This window comes from Nyctereutes procyonoides, unplaced genomic scaffold, assembly GCF_905146905.1.
Source record: "Nyctereutes procyonoides isolate TBG_1078 unplaced genomic scaffold, NYPRO_anot_genome, whole genome shotgun sequence".
NCBI classification, from domain to species: Eukaryota; Metazoa; Chordata; class Mammalia; order Carnivora; family Canidae; genus Nyctereutes; species Nyctereutes procyonoides.
Window position 1 is genome coordinate 9,954,676 of NW_026575117.1, and position 19,915 is coordinate 9,974,590.

Below are 19,915 nucleotides of genomic sequence, written 5' to 3' on the forward strand. Positions count from 1 at the left end.
TTGAGCTTACTGGGGCTTCATCCAGACTTGAACTATTTAATCTTTGTACTTGAAGTAGATAAGGGTTGGCTAAAGCTGGCAGGTTATTTTGTTGTTGTTATTGACTTTGGCCAAAGTTTCCACGTCATTAGTTCTTTGGAAAATGTCCTAAGTTTATGTGATGGGTACATTTTGATATAAATACGTAAGTGGTATGTTGCCAGGGGTATTAATGAATGGTTGTGTTTGAAATGATCCTGTGTTCTCTGGACTCTGATTGTGTCACTCCAGAGGATTCCTCTTAGGGTTTGGGAAACACAAAAAAAGAATTCATGCACTGTTTAAGAAGAAATGCCAGGGTTTATGAATGCTCATACAAAAAGTAGTTTTCCTGCAACTTTGAAGTTTATTTTCAAAGAATAATTGGAGTGGTCTTTTCCAGCATTAACTAATTCATCTGTAAGTTTACTTTGATCCTTCTCTGACATAGCCAATAACAGGGACCATTTTTACAGGATTATTTATCTTTCTTTTTTTTATTTTTATAAATTTATTTTTTTATTGGTGTTCAATTTGCCAACATATAGAATAACACCCAGTGCTCATCCCGTCAAATGCCCCCCTCAGTGCCTGTCACCCAGTGGCCCCCACCCCCCGCCCTCCTCTCCTTCCACGACCCCTAGTTCGTTTACCAGAGTTAGGAGTCTTTCATGTTCTGTCTCCCTTTCTGATATTACCCACTAATTTTTTTTCTCCTTTCCCCTTTATTTATCTTTCACATCCTTTCAGTTTTATTCTAACACTGGCACAAGCAATTTGTTTAACAATGATGCATTTCTTTGCAATTTTATTTTTGTCATTATAGGGAGGACTATTGGATATCTGTTGTATCATGACTAACATTTACTTGCTTATGATTCATCTCTGCAGAAACTCATATAAGAGGCAGGTATCATAGTCTTCATTTTAAGACTTTCACGAGACCTGGATCCCTGACTTCAACAAAAGGAGAATGTGATAAGCTTTTATTGTTTGAGTGATTGGCTTGCTGCTTTTTATACATGTAATCAAGGAAAGAACATTAGCTAGAAAATTATGGGACGTGCTATATGTGCCCCAGGTTCACACACATGCTGAGTCAGCCTTTGGGCATCCTTTCTCTCCTGGCCAATGTATTGCCATTAACATTCTTCATTTAAGAACAACAAAAAAAGTAAAATTAGCAAAAGTGAATTGAAAATTTCAATATTAACTTTTAATACAAAGACAGTTGGCTGCTTGAGAACAAATATTAATATGCCCATCCAGACCAACAATAAATTATATATTTCTTAAAAGGCTGTTGGCAGTGTAATGTGTGTAAGGCACTGAAATCATAATTGGCACTACCGTTTTGGCCCTGTGACTGGTTTTACATCAGGGACTTATTTTCCAGTTTTTTCCTCTGAGTTGTTATAATTATTTGCTCTAGTAGGATCTAAATTGAATGGCATGCACAATAAACATGCTCCTTTCTGGAGCTCACACAGGCATTGTAAAATGCAAAGGAAAACAGTGGGAGACATTGAAGTGGTTCACACACTGACCTTTTAAAAACCAAATAGGAGAAAAGAACATCTAAAGGCCAGGTTAGCTCAGAATCCCACCCACAGGACTCCAGACTGCCTATCACCCAGCCCAAGCAAACATTCCTCTCCAGGTGTCACATGGAGACAGACTCCAAGATAACGGGGTCAGCCTGGAGTCATAGGTATAAAGCCATCAGGTATAAAGCCATCGACTCTATTTTGGAGAGTCTACGAAGTTATTTTGCTCAAGTTGGTACTTAATGTTTCCCTTTGCACTGTAAATCTATGTTAAATAAAAAGGCCTAACTAACAAGAACTTTTTCTGTCTTTTTACAAAGGGCTTTGCAGGAAAAAAATATATTCTCAGATAACTGGAAATTGTCAGATGTGCCCTAGGGTAATAAAAACAAAACAAAATATTGTATCTAAATCTGTATCCTTCCAACCTGTGTTGTGAAAAACCAATTTATCTTTATTTCTCTGACACCATCACCAATAATTAATATCCACCTGTTAGAACAAAGTTGACTCTTTTGTCAATAATGTGGGATGCAGACCTAGATAGAGGCTGCCTCTTGGAAGATTCCGATTCTGAGGATATGGATAGCAGTGATTAAGAAAAAAAGAAAAAGGTGAGAGACCACTCAGTGAAACAATGTAGCCACAGGGCTCCTGGGTGGCACAGTTGGTTAAGGGTCTGACGTTTCCTCAGGGTTGTGAGATCGAGTCCCACGTAGGGCTCCACACTTAGTGAGGAGTCTGCTTAGAGTTTCTTAACATTTCTCTTTTCCTCTCTCTCTGCTCCTCCCCCCCAACTCTTTCTCTCCCTCAAATAAATAAATAAACTTTAAAAAAAAAGAAACAAAGTAGCTGATATGCAAAAATGATTGTTTTCATTTACACATTGAAATATGTGAACATTCACATATAAGTTATGTGGACAAAAGTTTTCATTTCTCTTTAGAACGCAGCTAGGAGCAAAACTGCTAATAGTTAACTGTATGTTTAATTTTTGAGGAACTACCAAATTATTTTTCGAAACAGCCACATAATTTTACATTCCCGCCAAGAGTATCTGAAGTTTATAATTTTTCTACCTCTCTTCCAACACTTCCTATTATCTGTGCTTTTTATTATAACCATTCTAGTAAGTGTGAAGTGACATCGCTTTGTGATTTTAATTCATATTCCCTGATGTCTGGTAAGTTCCTTTTGCTTGGAAGCTTGGAAGATTTTTCTTTATTAGCCTATGAGATCAGAAAGTTTGTTCAGGGGACGCCTGGGTGGCTCAGTAGTTGAGCGTCTACCTTTGGTTCAGGGCATGACCCCAGGCTCCCGGGATTGAATCTTGTATTGGGCTCTCTGCAGGGAGCCTGTTTCCCCCTTTGCCTATGTTGCTGGCCCTCTTTGTGTGTCTCTTATGAATAAATAAATAAAATATTTTTTAAAAAAATGAAACTTTGTTCAAGTTATGACAAAATGTGTCTTATGTCACCCCATCCTGGAACACATGGAGTCTAAGGATTAGATTCAGCACTTTCTTCAATATAGAAAAAAAAAATCATTTTATCCTTGATGAATTTCCCATGGTAAATTGTTTTCCTTCTTTCATGGGTTTTATTTCTTACTCTGGAATGTATTCTCATGTTAGCTTCCTTGATCTATTCTTCAGGTCTTGGATATTTTACCTCATGATATCATTCTTTTAATGTTTTTACTCTTTGTCTTTGCATTGAAGTATTTCATTAACTTCCTCATATTTAAAAATTCAGCAATACTTTCAGCACAATCATCTGATGGAGTACAGCTAAAAACACTGGACAGATGTAAACATCAGTTCTAAAGCACTAGAGAACTAGCAAGGCAGCATGAACTTGAGGGAACAAGATATGATACAGAGGGGAAGAACAGAGAGGGGAATATGCAACATTCATCTCCACTTTTCTCCTCAAGATATTTGCTAGTTTGCAAACCATAATTGAAGAAGCCACTGAGGTGAGCAAATCTTTCAGTCTTACTAGGTTGGGGAATAAAATTTTTATTTTATTTTATTTTATTTTATTTTTATTTTTTTGGGGGGGATAAAAATTTTAATTGGGAAACTATCAAGGGGTGGGCTTTATTAAACACATAACATTTTTTCTTAGGTCCTTGAAGGGATTCATTCTAGTGTTAGCAATCAACTGTATATAGACAAAATCTCACAAAGACTGAAAACTGATCAAATCTGCTTGGTGTATGATTGGATTACAATAATCTTTCCTAGGCTCACTGCCTAATAAAATAGAGTTAACCCTCTGGAGAAAGATAACATCATTAAAAGCATCAAATTATTTCTCATGTTTTCCTATGAAATATCCGGCATTCCATGGGACAAGACCATATGAAAATCAAGGAAAAAAATAGATAATAGAAAAAGATGCAGGGGCACCTGGCTGGCTCAGCCAGTGGAGTGTGCAAACCTTGATCTTGGGGTCATGAGTTTGAGCCTCTGTTGACTGTAGAGATAACTAAAAATTTAAAACATCCTAAAAAAAGAGAAATAGATGCACAAGAGATTGGAAAATTAGAGTCTTCAAATGTGGATATCAAAATAGTTGTAATTACAAGATCAAGAATACTAGCACAAAACTAGAATCTCTAGGGGCACCTGGGTGGCTCAGTTGGTTAAGCATCCAGCTCTTGATTTCAGCTCAGGTCATGATCTCAGGGTCATTGGATGGAATTGGGGGTAGGGCTCCATGCTCAGCAGAGAGTCTACTTGAGATTCTCCCTCTCCCTCTGCCTTCCCCACTCCGCCCTGTTCACGCACATACTCTCTCTAAAATAAATCAATCATAAAAAAAGAAAATTGGAATCAATATATAAAAGAAGCAAATTTAAACTCCAAAAGTAAAAACTCAGGAACCCCATTTAAGAATTTAATAAATGGGTTTAATATTAGACTTCATGCAGCTGAAGAAGATTTGCAAGCCAGAAGATGGAGGGAAATATCCATACTGAAGCAAAAATAGAAAAATAAAAAAATAAAAGCACAGAAAAGAGGGCAAAAATATATATATGGCACAATGAAAAGAATTAATCTGTGAACTGGAGTTCCAGAAGAAAAATTAGACAATGGGACTTAAATAATACTAAAACAGGTAAGAGTTGAGAAGAACATAAGTTCACAACTTCAAGAATCACCACGAACACCAAGGAAAAAAAGAGAGAAATTCATAACCAGGGACATCATATTAAAACTGCTACAAATAAAATACAAAGAGAAAAATCTTAGAAGCTAGGGGAGAAAATACACATAATTTGTAAAGAAGCAACAGTAAGACGACTGGAAATAACTGATTATACAAGTCAATGCACTGACATCTTCAAAGTGCCGAAAGAAAATAAATGCCAAAGTAGAATTCATTATGTAGTGTATATAGTCTTTTTAAAAATTTAAATTCAAGGTAGTTAACATATAATGTAGTATTGGTTTCAGGTGTAGGATTTAGTGATTCATCACTTACATACAACACCCAGCACTCATCACAACAGGTGCCCTCCTTAATCCCCATCACCTATCAGCCCATCATCCCTCACCCCACCCACCTCTCCTCTAGCAACCTTCAGTTTAATAGTTTCTTATGGTTTGCCTCCTTCTCTGTTTTTATCTTATTTTTCCCACCTTCCCCTATGCAGTATATATAGTCTTAAATGCAAAATAAGGACATTTTCAGATCATTCACCACACTCCCCTCCCAAATAAGAAACTGTCACCTGTTGACCAACTTGAACACTTTCTAACTCACTTTATGATGGTATTAAACTTTGGTTAGAAAAAACTGATAAGAACACTACAAAAAGGAAAATGACAGGCAAATCTATCTTAGAAATAGATGAAAAATTCTACATAAAATAGTAGTGAAGCAAATCTAGCAATACAAAAAGGAATGGTACATCATAGCCAAATAAGGGGTTTGAAAAGAACAACCACAATAGAAATTGAAAAACAATTTGAATTAAATGATAATTAAAATATGACAACCTTTGGAATGTAACTAAAACCATAGGTAGAGAGAAGCATGTAGCCTTAAATACATATATTGGAAAGAAAGTTGAAAGGAACAATCAGATGTCTATTTTAAATAAATACATAAAATACAACAAATGAAATCAAATTAGAGAAGGGGATGAAAAATAATAAAGGTTAGGGCAACAATTAGTGAAATAGGAAAACAAACATGAAGTCAGAAGGATCAATAAAGCAAAACCAAGATGGTTCTTTCAAAAGGAAAATTAGCAAGACTAATAAGACATTATTAAAGCAAGATGCTTCAAATTAGCCTTTTGATAAAAGTGGCCATTACTACATTTTGTATAGATATTAAAAATATAACAGAAAATTATAAAGGTATATACCAATACATCTGAAAATTTATATAAAAGTACATGTTTCTTGAAAAATATACCTACTGACACCTAACAGAAGAATAAGTACAAAATCAAAATAGTTCTTTACCTATTAATGAATTGGATCAGTTATTAAATAACCTCCCCACAAAAAAACCCTCTAAGCCCAGATGGTTTCACTTGTGAATTCTCCCAAACATTTAAGGAAGTAATAAAACCAATATTATAAAAACTTTTCTAGAGAATAGGAAAAAAGGAACACTTCCTAACTCATTTTATGATGCAATTAAACTTTGATAGAAAAACCTGATAAGAACATTACAAAAAGGAAAATTACAGGCAAATTTATCTTATGAAAATAGGCAAAAAACCTCTAAATAAAATATTAGCAAACCAAATCTAACTACACATAAAAAGAATAGCATATCATGATCAAGTGGGGTTTCAATTCAAAACTCATGGATTTTTATAGATAGAAAAATAATGTTTAACATTCATTTACGATAAACACTCTTAGAATCTAGGAATAGAAGGAAGCTTCTTTAATTTGATGAAAGATATCTACAAAATATCTACATCATATTTATTTCTTATCTATTGAAAGATTTCCCCCTTGATATTGGGAATGGAGACAGGTTGTCTACTCTTGGCAATTCTATTCAACATTGAACCAGAGGTCCTGCTTAGTGCAATAGGCAAGAAAATAAATGAAAGGCATAAGAATTGAAGAAGAAGGAATAGAATAAAAAAAAATAATAAGAAGAAGGAATAGAATCACAAAATTTGAAAATAAAATGATTTTAAACATAGAAAACCCAAGTGGTGTACAACCAAACTATTAAAATGAGTGAAATTTGCAAGTTTGCTTTATACTGGATCAATAAAAACAAATTATATTTCTATATACTGCAACAAACACAAAATTAAATTTGAAAGCTACATTTACACTAAAAAACAGCATACATCTCTGAATAAATATAATAAAAAATATACATGATCTCTACATTAAAAACTAAAAAAATAAAAAATAAATCCAAAACATTATCAAGATAAACTAAAGTAATCCTAAATAATTGGAAGAATATATCTTGTTCATTAAAGCAAACATCATTATTGCAATGGTATCTATTCTCCCCAAATTGAACTATAATGTCAATATAATTCCAGTCAAAATGTCTTTTTTTTTGTGGCTATTGACATGACGATTCTAAAATATATAAGGAAATTCAAAGGGCTTACAATAGTCAGGTCTAACTATAAGAATAAATACAAAGCTGGAAGACTACTGCTACCACACCTTGAGACTTATTATAAAATAATATTTTGAGCCACTGATATGAGAATAGACCAATAGAACAGAGGGAAATAGACTCACATATATATGGTTACCAGATTATGACAAGAGTAACCGGATTGGTAGGAAAACAAAGTGACTTCAGTTAATGATGCTATGTAAATTGAATATTTATATGGAAAAAAATGTGAATCTTGAATCTTGTACCATACACAAAAATAAGTTTTAGATAAAATGTAGATCTAACTATAAAGGGTAATACATCTAAACTTTCAGAAGTCAACATAGGATGGTATCTGTGACTCTGGTGAGGCAAATATATTTCTTAAACACAATTGGTGCTACACAAAACATGCTAACTATAACAGGAATATTTAACAAATTGGATTAAGTTAAAATTATGAGTTTCTCTTCATCAAAAGATACCATAAAAAGAGTGGGATGGCAAATCAGAGGATGGGAGAAAATATTTGCCACCAATTTATTCAACAGCAAACTCAGAATGTGTTATTAAATTCCCACAGTTAAATAAATAGGCTATGAAGCCAGTAGAAAATGGGTAAAAGATATGAGCAGACATTTTACAAAAGAAATATCCAAATGCCTAATAAACATATGAATGGGTGTTCAGCTTCACTAGTCAAGAGATAAATACTAGTCAAAGCCTGATGCCAAAAAACAAAAGCCTGATGCCATACTGCTACACCCACACCCACATAAGAATATCTAAAAAAAAGTCCATTGTGACTTTTGTGTACTTTGGATGAGAATAGAAATGGGTCCAAGTCACTTCAGGAAAAAAGAAAAATTGACATTTTATTATATAGCCAAATGTTAGCATACTTTATGATCTGGTATTTTCTGGATCACAATAGATATTTTTGTACATGTATCAGGAGACATGCACAAGAATATTCATGTCCGTAGTGTTCATGAGAGCGTTACATGCACACACACACACACACACACACACACACACAAATCCCTTACCTCAAACGTCAGTCAACAGCAGAATGCATATAAATAGGGGTATTTGAACACCATGGAATATATTACACAGGAATGAATTACACTCACTAATGTGGATGACTCTTAAAAACATTAGTAACGTTAGGTGATACAAGAAAGACCACAAATAAGATGATTTTTATAAAGGCCAGATAAAAGAAAAAGTAAGCCACATGTTGAACCTGCTCATGAGTGTATGTGTCTGAGAGTGTGTGTCGTTTTTTTTTTTTTAAGCAAGAAAAGGATAAATATAAACAGAGAACCTCAAGATAGTGGTTTCTTTTGGTGGCAGGGAAAGGGAATAAAATATGTCAGAGGCCTGAGGGTATCCATAAGTTATTGGTGATAATCTAGTTATTTGGCTGAGTGATTGTTTCATTGTGAGATATCCATATAATAGAATATTCTGCAACCATTAAAATTAACATATATGTGCGTAGACACACATACCTCACACAGGGAAACTGAATGATGTTCCTGACATATTATCTGACAAAACTACTACCTTGAACAATATGCGAAGGAGTCTGTTATTTTTTTTTTAAAGACACACATAAGTGTGTGTGTGTGTGTGTGTGTAAGAGAAATCATTGCACACCAAAGTGTTTATTTATAGTGGAGGGATTCACTTCCTTTGTGCTTTTCTGTGCTATCCTATGGTCCTATGGTGATCATACAATACAAGTTTCCTAAAGAAGTATGTGACTTTTGGGGCGCCTGATTCTTGATTTGCATCAGACTCTTGATTTCGGCTCAGGTCATGATCTCAGGGGTGTGGGATGGAGCCCCATGTCTGGCTCCACGCTCAGCAGGGAGTCTCCTTGGGATTCTTTCCCTCCTCCTCTCCTTGCCCCTTTGCTCCCCTCCTCCATTCCTGTGGCACATGTGCACACTTTCTCCCTCCCTCTCTCTTTCTCTCTCTCTCTTTCTGAAATAAGTGAATAAATAAATCTTTTTAAAAAAGTAATGTGTTACTTTTCTGGTATTTAATTCACAATCACAACACTCTTCAATGTTGAGTAAAACACTCACTTTTACTGTGGTCATCGTGCGCCAAAGCAATGACAAAATCGAATATTATACATTGAATTCCTTCTCTGTGCAAAAATCAACCAGCTCCCACAGTGTCTGAAATAACTGGTACCACCAACGTCCGAACTCATGTACCGTAATGATGTGGCCTCAGCTACTTCCATCATTAATGTTTCAGCAGCTTTAATTCCTTGCATCTTTTACAATTTGGTATCTTCTTTCCCAGAAATGGAGAAGAAACATGCAGCTGGATAGGCCAGGAGCCTCCCCTCTTAGGAGAATGTGTGTCCTGAATGTAAAGAAAATACAGATACTTAGGTCAGCACCTAAACGTGAAGCCATCTGTTAATTTGGATTTTCAGATCTGCCACTCTCATCTCACGGAGAGCCAGGGGCGGCCAGCAGATCCTCCTGCATAAGTCTATAAAGCAAACCTCATCACCAAGTGTGGCAAAGCCCAGAGATTTATTATAAAGTGATATATTTTCAAAGAGCAGCACAAAGAGTCTTTTAACACTGAATTTGTCAGAGACCTCGCCGACATCAAACAGATGCTTTTCACTTGGAGCATTTGACTCTTAAACTTCAATGTTTCATATGGTAAGTGATTGGAAACTTGGGAACCATGAAGTAATACTTTTCTCTGATTTGGAAAATTTGACTCTTTAACAATGAAACTTTAGATGCATATTAAGAATTACTTTGAGAAGTGGGATAGTGTTTTCTTTATGGAGAGACTATCATTTGGTCCAGTAATATCACTCTTTCAAAGATTGAAAAAAATCTCTAAAATGGATTTCGTGTTAACAAGAGGGTTTTTTTTAAACCCTCTCTGCCCTTCCCCCTTTACGCACCTACATATCTCCTCGATTTCTTCTAAAAATCAAATAAGCACTACATGCCTGAGGCTTCAATAAAAGCCTTCTAACGTGGGTCAGTTGATTTTTGGCCTTAAAAAATAAATCATATGCCAGAAGTTGGATTACTATCATGCCATATTCTTGAATAAACATGGTGCCTCTCCTCCACTGAGGCTGTTGCCAATGTTTATAATTTTGCATACATCTTAACCCAGATGCAGTGAACTGGTTATATGGAGCTTTCCTGGTTACCAATCACATTGTAAACCACAGAAAGCATGCAAACTAGAAGAAGCAAAGCCCAGCTTTGGTTTATGGCCCTACTCAACTTTTTGTCCAACCAACTCTAACTCCATCTTGAGCTGGATCATAAGGGAAAGAGCTATTGCTTTTGGATTTAGGAAGTATGCAGTGCCCGACATTCTTAAGGCACAGGAGGAACAGCTGGGCCACCCAACATGATCTTAAACCTGTACCATAAATAATGGAGCACAAACTAGAACTTTCCCAAGTAAAGATGTATGACTTTCACTTGACAGATGTTCATTTATAAGATTTTTACATGGCACTTTTTTTTTTAATTTAACAAATAAAGCAGAACTTCTTTAGTTTGGATTCTATTACTCATTTTTTCAGGGGCAAAGACTGAACTAAGAGGAATTAATATTTACCAACTATGATGTCCTAGACACTGTGACACATGATCTCAAAAATTTGCTTTTGCTTAAGAAGTTATTTACTAATACTAAAAAGAATAATCTATTGTTGAACACCTATTGTACTGGGCCTGGTACTAGCTGCTTTTTAAAGTAGGTATCATTTGAGGATAAGTACAGTCCTGCCAGAGAGAAAACAAGTTCAGGGAAGATGGCTTATTGTGCCCATGCTCAGATCACGATGGACCCAGAGTTCCCACCTAGGTGTATCTCACTTTATGGAAAATGTAAATTAGGGTTAAGTCTACTTGTAAGTCACGGATTTGTTTGTCATAAAAGAAAGGCTTTTTGGTGTCAGTCATCCCAAGCTAAGGCAGTAACACAGGATTCATAGGGAGGAGGGTTGATGTTCAGAGAAGCAGTAAATAATATTCTTTTCTTCCCCTCTCACGTTCAGATACATTTGAGAAATCAGACCCAGATGGAGATGAAAATATCAGCTTTCTTTCTTTTTTTATATTAATTTATTTTTTATTGGTGCTCAATTTGCCAACATATAGAATAACACCCAGTGCTCATCCCATCAAATGCCCCCCTCAGTGCCCGTCACCCAGTCACCCCATCCGCCTGCCCACCTCCCCTTAGTTCCCCTAGTTCGTTTCCCAGAGTTAGGAGTCTTTCATGTTCTGTCTCCCTTTCTGATATTTCCCACTCATTTCTACTCCTTTCCCCTTTATTCCCTGTCACTATTTTTTATATTCCCCAAATGAATGAGACCATATAATGTTTGTCCTTCTCCGATTGACTTATTTCACTCAGCATAATACCCTCCAGTTCCATCCACGTTGAAACAAATGGTGGGTATTTGTCGTTTCTAATGGCTGAGGAATATTCCATTGTATACATAGACCACAGCTTCTTTATCCATTCATCTTCCAATGGACACCAAGGCTCCTTCCACAGTTTGGCTACTGTGGACATTGCTGCTAGAAACATCAGGGTGCAGGTGTCCCGGCATTTCACTGCATCTGTATCTTTGGGGTAAATCCCCAGCAGTGCAATTGCTGGGTCGTAGGGCAGGTCTATTTTTAACTCTTTGAGGAATCTCCACACAGTTTTCCAGGAGTGGCTGCACCAGTTCACATTCCCACCAATAGTGCAGGAGGGTTCCCCTTTCTCCGCATCCTCTCCAACATTTGTGGTTTCCTGCCTTGTTGATTTTCCCCATTCTCACTGGTGTGAGGTGGTATCTCATTGTGGTTTTGATTTGTATTTCCCTGATGGCAAGTGATGCGGAGCATTTTCTCATGCTTGTTGGCCATGTCTGTGTCTTCCTCTGTGAGATTTCTGTTCCATGTCTTTTGCCCATTGCATGATTGGATTTCAGCTTTATTTCTGATAAGGCCAATTGGATAACATGACTTTAGATCTCTTGATGAAAGAGACTTGCTCTTCCATTTCAACCTGAGACCTTGGGCTAGCTGCCTATGGGAACATCCAGATCTAGAGTAGAATTCCTGCCTCAAGTTGATTTGGGGCTCACCGCCATTAGTGGATCAGTTCCATTCATTTCACAAATACCATCCATGGTTGTCATCCACCAATCAGATAACTCAATCTCCTTCAGGAGTGAGTAAGAGATGGGCAAGCTGCCCATATGGCTATGCTAGCAGCAGTATTTTACAGAACCAGGATGCAAAGGGAAAAGCAGTTCCTTCTGAACATTCTCTGGTACTTTCATTTCTTAACCATTAAACCTAAAGAGGTATGACTAGCCACCACTACACACACACACACACACACACACACACACAGATTTCCTCATGATAGCCCAGCTCCTGTCCTCATAAAGTCCTAATCCCTCTTGTTTATGCACCTCTTTCTGTAACATGTAGTTTAGATTTTGTTACCAGGGTGTGCTGACATGGTCAAGGCTTGTACTAATCAAACTAACTCCAGACTTGATTCTCTCCTGGGATGCACACTCTATCATTACTCTATTCCTTATTTCAAATTATGTCGAGGTTTGTAGTTCAATATAGCTTACCAGAGCAAAGGCACAAAACAAAAGGATATAATAATGGATTCTCTGTGGTTGTACATAGTAAGTCAATGTAGAGATGCCTCAAATTTGAGTATAATGTTTATTTTGTTATCAAATCTGCAGGGAATAATTGTAGTACAAATTTCCTTGCTCTAAGTTAAAATGCAGTACGATGTAACTTCACAGTCATTAAATCTGAAAGCCATCTCCCCACTCACACCCCCATTTATTATTGTCAATCCAGTGCCTTGGTAGAACTGGGATTCCTTCAGCAACTACAACTGAGCATCGATGAAGTTCCTTTAGGACTCCAAGTTGAGCAATCTAAAATATCCTGGGATGTTAATCCTCTCTACCCAGTGAATTCAAATGCTTCCAAGTTGTAACTTGATTGCCCCTTTCTACCCTATAATTCTGAAGCCATATTGTGATACTGAAGAGCTGTCTCAAGATCTAAACCTCTCCATGGCCCCTGCTCCAGTGTGTTCTTTGTGGCCTATTTTTTCTCCTTGGATTTATTGAAGGTGGACATTGGGGTACATGCCAACATTGTGGTCATGAAAAGTTGGAGGCCTAGGGTTCATGAAAGTCCATGTTCATGGTTCTCTGGCAATAGAGTTCCTTCAAAAACTTAGTAGTAGGCTTTTGACCTATTTGACCTATATCCAGTTGGTTCTAATTTAGTGAAACTTGTCAATAATCATACCTAATGTTCTTTTCCATGTAAAGTCCTTAGATTGTTTTACTTCACTTCTGTTTTCTGATGACTTTGTCTCTCAGCTCCAGAGTGATTATTTTAGGACTACAGAAAACCATGAGTGAGAAAAATATATTTTAAAAATTTCATCTTAGCCCCAAAATGAAAAGTTCTTAATACCCTAGAAAAAGATGAATTGTTTTCTGGCCATAGCAAGGAATAAAAACTTGAACTGGTTTTAAATCCATCCTACGTAATCAATGACAACTTTGCATCTGTAATCATACTTTGAAAACCAATCAACAACACCCTCACTCCAGTGAACACCCTTCTGAAAGCCAGGCAACAACAGTCTTAATATTATAACTGAAGATTAACCTCCAACTTCTGTTTCTGAAAGCCTTCCAGGTCCTGGCTTCCCCAAATCCTGTGTATCTGAGGCCAACCTCTGCTCATGGACTATATATATCTTACAAGCATAGCTCTCTTCTTCTTCATAAGCAATGAATTCAGGGCTTTGTTTGCTTTTTTGTTTCAGTAGTTAGTGATGGTCTCTTCCTTTGACAGCTGTTAGTCACCTTCTGAAATGGAAAAGTTTTACTGAACCAATGTGCCTCAAAAATCCCATCTTTTATTCTTTGGGTTCTAAATGTAACTGGATTTTATAGCTCAAGAAGGCTAAGAATTTCTAGCCATCCAGTCCTTTGTTTCTGCAAAGCCCATGCCCAACTGCTATACCAATGCCCTATAATTTAGGTTTTTTGTTTCACCATCAATCCCTACCTGATACAAACTTTTCTGTATGTTAAGGTAATTAAAACTAGGCTGTTATTATCAGCTATCTCCAAATCTCAGTGGATAATATGATAAAAATCATACTTACCACTCATGCCATAGTCTTACATAGGCTGAATGAGTTCTCCTTGTTGGTATTCTTCTAAGTAAAAAATTCAGGGATTCAGGATTCTTCTAACTTTGTGGCTTTATCGTTATGAATATCTTCACTTCCTGTCATGTCAACAGGGAAAACATCATGAAAGATCTTATGCCACAATCCAAGGATCAGTCCTATAAGTGATGAACATCATTAGTATCCACATTTCGTTGTGGGAAGGGTATGTAACCTTCTTTTATGAACAGGAAGACAGAACAGAATTTGAAACATCTAGGAGTCTTACCACAAAATACCCACTTTTTTTTTAAGTTCTTGAAGGTCAACTCAGTTTTTTTCTCTGTATCAAGTAAATATTACTTGAACTATGGAGTACAAATCATTGAAAAACAATGAAACTTAGGAGAACTTACTTCTGAAATACACAGTTTAGGGAATTTGGCTTCTATAATTTGAAATCAGAGAGAGTGAAAAGTTATTTTCACCTAATTTCCATCTTGATATTATAGTTCTGTTTATATTTTAATGATGTTTTCAAATAACAATAAATGAAAACAATAATTAGTTCATATGCAAATACATTAAAGAATTTGAACATGTGCCAACTTAAGCATTTGGGTGATAGTTGTGCTGCTATACAATGAATTTTTACTCTGATACATTTCATAGGAAATCTTTTAAAATTGTGTAAAACCCTAGGTCTATCATTAATCATGAACAGTTTCATTTTAAAGTTATGCCTTGATAATTCTAAGGGTTTTTCTATACATGTTTAAAAACACGTAGTTTCAATATGCACACATATATAAATTCTGTTTCCTCTAGGCTATTTCCATGGCACATTTCACTCATTTACTAACATTGCCAATTCTTAGGTCCAGAAAGATATACAAAGGAACTAGTAATATCAGAGTTTTCCAGCAGTGATTCTTTTACAACTGCATTATGAAAACCATACAAACACACAACTATAGTGTAGTAAGCTTCAGAGTCCAGTTTATATTTTTCCATATGTTTCAAACCAGGACCTAAAGATTTCTTAGTACATCAAATTGTCTTTTCCCATTTGGAGTCATTGTTTGACAAGTGTTTAATGATAGTGGAAAAAGTGTGACCTTTTTTTTCCCCCCCATTTAAAAATATTTTATCTTAATGAATCTTTTGCAATCCACTGATTACTGTCTGGTGAGTAAAGAAAAGTTGTTCATATCAAGATGAAAAACTGAACAGATTAAATTATAATTATTAGATTAAATGACTGTGGGGAAAATGCTGTAATTTAACTTTATTCCAGGCCTAAATATGAAGAGTTAAAATATGATGATGTATTCTAGAAACATACTTGAAGAACTGCCAAGATTTCCATTATAATCCTACCTTGTCAGGAGTTTATATTCCGTCACATTTAGTTTGGCTATAAATTGGAATATAATACCTAAATCTCACTTTTAAGTTTAGACTTTATCATTTTAAGATGATTACTTGTGCTAGCAGAAGAAAACACACACTCCATACTGCAAGTCACAAATGCACTTCCATGACAATATCCCTTTTTTTTTTTAAAGATTTTATTTATTCATGAGAGACACAGAGAGAGGCAGAGACATAGGCAGAGGGAGAGGCAGGCTCCATGCAGGGAGCCCAATGCCGGATGCTATTCCAGGACCCCAGGATCACACCCCGAGCCAAAAGCAGACGCTTAACCTGTGAGCCACCCAGGCATCCCACAATATGCTTTTTCTAAACTGAAAAGTGGTGCTTCTCTGATATCTCTGATGAAGATAACTTCATTGGTGTCTTGACCAATTACCCAAACCATCTTTACATTTCTGGTCTCTTCCTATACTTCTAGAATCCCATCTTTTCATCTATTTACTCATTTATTAAGTCAACAAATATAAACTGAGCATTTACTATGTGCCAGAAACTATGTTGACTGCTGGAAATATAATCAGAGAAAGCAGGTAGCAGAGGCAATGCACACAGTAACCACCTGCTTGGGTTTTATTCAGACAGCCTCTATTTGATTCTCTGTGCTCCCATTTATTTTATAATTTCCTAACGTATAAACTGGAAATAATAATACATTTCAGGGATCCCTGGGTGGCGCAGCGGTTTGGCGCATGCCTTTGGCCCAGAGCGCGATCCTGGAGACCCGGGATCGAATCCCACATCAGGCTCCCGGTGCATGGAGCCTGCTTCTCCCTCTGCCTGTGTCTCTGCCTCTCTCTCTCTGTGTGTGTGTGTGTGTGACTATCATAAATAAATAAAAATTAAAAAAAAATAATACATTTCATGTCATGATTCCTGACACATAGTAAACTCTGAATGAATGCTAGCTATTATTATCTGACAGTCTTCTTGGATGGGCCAGGAACAGAGCAGTTAAGATACAAATTAAAAGAGTAATAATTCTGATGGACTAATTGCCTGGGCCAGACTCTCATCAGTACATCATTCACACATATTTGAACACCTTCTAAAGGTCCTTCACTCTATACTCAATATAACATCTGCCATATTCATCTCTCTCCCTTCTTTAATTTCTGTTTGAATTCATATAGACAATGACTAAAACATTTTTATTTAGATAATGGTAATGAGCTTATACTTTCATTTTTATACTCCAGTTGTCTTGTTTTATACTAAGTTTATTTTTGAAATGGCTTAATGAAAAAATTAAATGAGATAAGGTTTACATTGTTATTTATCTGTGCGGATATAGGTAAAATAGGCCCCTATTTTATTTAATTAACTACTATTTGATTTTTCTGTGATAGTCTCAACATTGTATAGCAGATAGTATGTACAAAGCCTGCAATAGTTCAAGACTTTGCCTCAAAAGCTAAAAAAATAAATAAACCAAACCTCTGTATTTGGGTTATTAGCTACAAATTTGCTTACGGAAGCAATTCTTTCTCAATATGACACATGAAATTCAGAACATTCCTTAGGTTAAAAAGAAAAAAGGTAATCTGAAGGGAGGATTACTCTGAAGGGGTTCATCACAGAATCAAATACACGGAGGTCTGTCAAGTTTTTAGAAATTGTCTTGCCTACCGTTCTCATTTTGAACTTGAGGAAGCTAAGGCAGAAATGTGAGTGATTTCCCAAAGGCCATACAAACAGCATTATCTAGAAGCTATGTCTACAGATTCTCATTCATACATCTATTCATTCATTTTTTATTCAGTCATTAGTTCATCCATTCAGTAAATACATATTGAGCACCTTTTGTATTAAGGATTGTGATCAATTCTGGGGAGAAAGTAATAGATGAGATAGTTCTGCCCCTAATACAGCACACACTGGGGGTGGGGAGGGGAGGCTGGGCAGGTGCACAGAATATTAAGCAAGGAATTGCAGCACAGGTGAAATGAAGGAGGAAGTAAAAGGTGTCATGAGAAAACCCAGAAAGCTCAATCTTGGTGCTGCCAAGCTCCCTGTAGGAAGAGAAGTCTAAATTGAAATCTTGGCAGAGGGTGGGAAACAAAAAAAAACTAAAGGGAAGAGAGAAGACAGAGAAAAGAATAGTAGAAAGTTTATGGTCAAACTGGACCCAGCAGTAAGATAACTAATATAACTAAATAAAATGGAGGCATCACCACTGTTCTGAGATAAAGCCATATGTTGTAATTACTAATACTGCCAATGTTGTGAAGCACAGTATTCTATTATCCAATGAAATGTGCTGACAAAATCTTTAGTAATTGTAGTAAGCTTTTCCCTACCCATTTTTTTTCTCCCACACACGAGGTCTGAGTCTTTGTTAAGAGCTACAGCTTAGGGGGGAAAAAAAAGGAGCTACAGCATGGCCAATAAAATCCCCAAAATAATGTTACTTGAAAAAAAAGATAATTTTCTGTTATACTGGAAACAAAATATAAAATAATGAAATTTGAAGTTTATAAAATATGTATTTTATTCCACTGATTTATTTAGTATGTAGTAGCTCGCTCAAAATTTTCTTAACCTCAGTTGCAGTTGGAAATTTCAGATGGGTGTACATATTCATTTGTGCTGACCTGATTTTTTATGTTACTTTAACCACTAATTTCCTCTATGTTCAAAATATTCAGTTAACACAGCATTACTTTCTATATAGCATTTTCTGTGAACCCATATAGATACAGCTTTAGGTGTTAAAAGAAATAAAAACTAAAAAAGTGCTTTCTCTTATTATATTCAACTAGCATTTCATTGATTTTAAAGTTCATAGAAAGTTCAAGTGGGTTATTCAACTATAATTCAATTCATTATTTTGGTACTTTTTACTATCTCAGAAAACTAGGGAAGCTTGGAGGTATATGTTACTAGGTATTGTTACTAGGATTATATGAATGAATAGACTAGTTTAGTGGAGATAATATGAAGTGACATTTTTTTATTTATTAGGAGGTTGTCTTAATGGTAGGTGTACAATAAAGGTTTTGAATGAATGAATGAATGTCTATAAGTCAATGTATGAAATTAAGAGGAGTCCTGATATATATAACTAAAATCATGCAGGTATTTGTAGGATAACCCTTCATACAAAACAGAGACATCATTACTTGCTTTGAGGTAGCAGTGAATGCTGTAATTGTTAATACTGCCTATGTCTTGAATCTTAGTATCCCATTATCCAATAAAATGTGTTGAACAAAACTGTGGTAACTGTTGAAAACTTTGCCTCACCCTTTTTTCTCCCCACAGGAAACCACATCTTCTCACATCCAACACCTCTAGACAGTAAGAGCAGTCCCCTGCCTGAAAGGATCTTGTGCTCCTAAATGGATAGAATCCAGACACACATGTTAGTGGATGACTTCAATCATCCCACATGGGACCCATATAGTGCACATTTTCCTTTTTTTAAATTTTTAATGTCCATATGTTTGTTTGGCTGGAAATCAAGTTTCATTATATGCTCCTATTATTCCACTATATAACAATTTTTATTTATAGGCCATTCACATAAGAACTAATTTCTTTGATAGAAAGGCCGCTAATGCCGATTTAAGCTCACTATAATGAAAACAATATTGTTGGAAGTACAAACAAATGCTGAACCCTAGAGCGATGCCTTGGTCCTTTCCCTGATAATGGGACTTCACAATGTCAACCTATTCTCTTGGCTTCCTACGTAAATGTGCAGAAGGTAGGCAGGAACTTTATTAAATACTAGCAATTCATATATAAAACAAGCATGGTGTACTTAATCTCCATATTGGCTTTGAGAAGTCTTCCTGATGCCAAGACTCTACTTGAATTCAGAGGCTCACACACATAATGAATATGTCTTAGAAAACCATGTAGGAAGTAGGCAATTTTATTTGTGAATGCGCTATGTGTATACATTCACAGTAGTGATGGCAAACTTGATTTCTGTGCTACTACGCAAAAGCATTTTTTGGTCAAGTCACACACTCCAAGGCAGAATGTAAAATGGATTGTCTGAAATATTAAAAGCGCATTGATGTCAAGTCAGATCCTGGCCTATTTTCCCACACT